This window comes from Euprymna scolopes, chromosome 16, assembly GCF_053919585.1.
Source record: "Euprymna scolopes isolate OS-2025 chromosome 16, ASM5391958v1, whole genome shotgun sequence".
NCBI lineage: Eukaryota > Metazoa > Mollusca > Cephalopoda > Sepiida > Sepiolidae > Euprymna > Euprymna scolopes.
In genome coordinates, this window is record NC_136497.1 from 128,433,353 (window position 1) to 128,437,092 (window position 3,740).

Genomic DNA, 3,740 nt, shown 5'->3' on the forward strand with positions numbered 1-3,740 from the left:
GAAAAAAAAAGAAAGAAAAGTGTAAATTGTGGAATTCAGAGGGGGGCAGTAGATCCTATTTTTTTAGGTATTAAACAACGATGGGTCACATCGTAAAATTTGCGATTTCTGTATAGCTGTTTAAAGAATAATAACAACAAACAAATGAAATAATCGGAAGATTCTAAGGGGCAAATAACTCTAAAAGTTTTTTAAAAATTCGATGTTGAAATAATAATTCCCCAAAAAATAAATGTTATCAATATAATTATTGTTTAAAATGTATTAAAAACAATTTTAAATAAAACAATGAAAACAATTCTCTCGCTAGAAACATTAATTAAGATACCGCTATTTAATAAAATCGATGTTTCTTAATGTTATATGCAAATGACATAATCTTTTTATTGTATCTAGTTTCCAAGAATGAAGCTATATATAGAAATAAATGAAAGAGTAAAGTAAGGAAACTTTTGTATATATTATTCAAATTGTGAACAAACAAACAAACAAACAAACAGAGAGGATTACGGATTTATATATATGGCATAATCGCGTTGACACACCGGTTCTCGTCTAATCACCGAAGTTAAGCAACGTTGAGCCTGGTTAGTACAAGATGGGTGACCATTTGGGAATTCTAGGCGCTGTATGTGCTCTTCTCCGCTTATCTCGGCATTGTTTCCAGTCATCTTTAATTCAGTTGCCACTGGTATTTAACAATGTCGTCTCAGGTGAAATGTGGTTGGCGATTGCGCAACTCCTGCCACAAAAATTTAACGCGCAAGCAACACTTAGTGGGTATCCATAGTCTGTGTAAGACTTAAGGAGCCTGCTATATATATATATAACTACAGCAATGGTAAATGTTATATATAAATGTTTCACCAGGGAAAAGTTTATATATATATCAAAAGTAAAGCTATATATAAATGTATATAGAAATACAATGTTGATTATATATGTATATCAAAAGATATATAAATGTTTCTTCAGGGATATGTTTCTCCAGAACTGTTAAATGTTATATAATGTAATAAAACGTTATATATAATGTTATGCAAATATAAATGTTATATATAAATATATAACTCTATACATAATCCAGAAATGGTAAATGTTTATAAAAAAATTGTAACACATTTGCAACTACATCGCAAATTTATCGCAAATATATACATCTATATTCTTCGTATTTTTTTGGATTCATCGCATTACTGTTCTCATTTTGAGTATGATTTTCACAATATCCCGGTCGATATAACCTCCGACTTTCTTCAGGTGTATCTCGTCGAACTCAAGAATTTGGGCGGAATATCGTGTGGAACCCGTTATTTACTTCACGGGGATAATATGTCCTTGTTCTGTCAGCTATGGCTGGATAGAGGTCCTATATAATTCGCAATTGTATATTTCGGTCGCCCACACTAAGGATTGAACCTTAAACCTTCATGAGAATATCACTTTTACAATTGATTTTTCCTAGTAATCTAACCACTGCGCAACGGGTCCTTGGTCATCCTTGGTTACATCGACCGAAACGTTGTGAAAATCATACTCAAAATCAGAACAGTAGTCCGATGAATCCCAATGATACGAATAACGAATCATGTCAAAAATTCAGAAACGTGATATATATCATTGTACATTTCTTAATTCGGTTCGGTTGTTTTTGTTTTACGGCATATCACCCTTTTTCGGGTTATTTAATGCCGAACCCAAAGATTTTGGAGAAATGTTTTTTAATAGAATATATTTGTTGTTTTCAAGTCGGTTTCTATTTAACCCATAGTTGAGACCCTAAGAGGTACTACCACTCCGGGTCAGAGTGGACCTGGGAGCAATGGCAATTAAAGGATGGTTCCACACTCCCCAAAGCCCGCAAGCTGAGGCCTCACCACTGGATATAGATTAAGGTCATACCCAGGACCACATTTCTTAATACGAGTATATATATATATATATATATATATATATATATATATATATATATATATATATATATATATACTTCATTTACTCACATAAAATTAATATACGGAAGTAGAAATTTATGCGTAAACTTTAAGTATTTACTTCAAAAGTGCTCAATACGTAGGTAGAGCTAGTTAGTTAGTTATAAAATATATATGTATCGATTAAGCTTGATTTCCTTGTGTATTATTTTCTTAAATTTATCTCCCTTGACTTTGGTGAATTATTTTATTATAGCTAGTCCATCATCTCTATATAGGCCGATATCCGTAGTATCAAATATGCTTGTGAGGGTATATAGAATGAATAATTCTACAAGATCTGATGCCTCTGCAGAATCCCTGGCACCCATCGCCAAATCAAAAGAATTTGTCATTTTAGTTTTTATCCATTGGTTATTGTTATTTATTAGAACTGATTTTCCAGATTTTTTACGATGTTGATTTCTTCCGACGATATATCAGTGTATGACTCGGCAAATTCTAGGGCAATGTTTAAATGTTCTTCAGATATCGAGGGATAGAAGTCTATGATGTCGAACTGTATAAACGTACATTTATCTTTGTTTTCTATATTTTTAAACCAGGTGATTGCTTCAGCAGTATTTGCCCACTGGTTTAATTCTAGGTCTTGTTTGATTTGTTTGTTTACTCTAGAAAGTATTGTTTTGCTAATTCTACCTATTTCTGGTTTAGTTGGGTTTATCAAACGGGTGCTGGGATTATTATTATTAAAGTCCCATTTGTGGTCTTTAAGCAGAATGTATGCCTCTCTAGGTTTCAATTTGCCAACTTTCTCGCTAATTTTTAATTTATCGGTAATTTATTTACTTTCAGTATTTATTATATCTATGTAGTCGCATTCGTTTGTATCAATTTTTTGTAGTTTTTTGTAATGTTTTCTGTGATTAGTTTGTTATATTCTTTTTTATCTATTTTATAAAAGTTTCTAGGCATCAGATCTTGTAGAATTATTCATTCTATATACCCTCACAAGCATATTTGATACTACGGATATCGGCCTATATAGAGATGATGGACTAGCTATAATAAAAGATTCCAGCAACGTTAAGGGAGATAACTTTAAGAAAATCATACACAAGGAAATGAAGCTTAATCACCTTATATATTTTATAACTATATATATATATATATATATATATATATATATATATATATATATATACTAAGATAATCAAATGTACAAGATGTACGATGAAAACGCGCATATTTTTTTATCAAATCTAATGATTGCCGGTTCAAGTCTCAAGTCAGGGACCCACCAGGATTCTCTGTAAGAGAGTTTCGCATGCCTCCCCGCAGTTATTTAGTTCGCAATACATTGTAGTTTACATTGCACTGTAGAGAACTTACGGTTGATCTTGTAAAATTATATTTTTTGATTGAAGTACAAAATGCAAAACTCAAGTATCATAGTTCAGTTGTGCTCTGCACAGAAACATTTTTTTCGAACACGCCTCGGTCTTATCAAAGAATATACTGTTCATTTTATACGCCGGGCTTTCTACTTGTGCGGTTAGAAATTTATATAATACACATGTGATGTTAGGTTGTATCTGAGTCTTTGGTCCAAATTGTGCTTTAATTGGATGTTTTCGATCATCGATTTTCTAAACTTATGGGGGATATCTCGGTACAATAAACGACACATAAACGGCATTAATGTGGCATTTCAACAATGTGGGCCAAGCTATTTTGGAGTCGATAGGTATCTAACTCATACACACACACAGAGAAAAAGAAAACAACAACAACAACGGCAACCGC

The 3,740-nt window shown here is 32.2% G+C and overlaps 1 pseudogene; it reads left to right on the forward strand.

The window, feature by feature from the left end:
* The first annotated feature begins 518 nt into the window (after positions 1-518).
* On the forward strand, positions 519-635 carry LOC145296582 (5S ribosomal RNA; annotated as a pseudogene).
* The last annotated feature ends 3,105 nt before the right edge of the window (positions 636-3,740 follow it).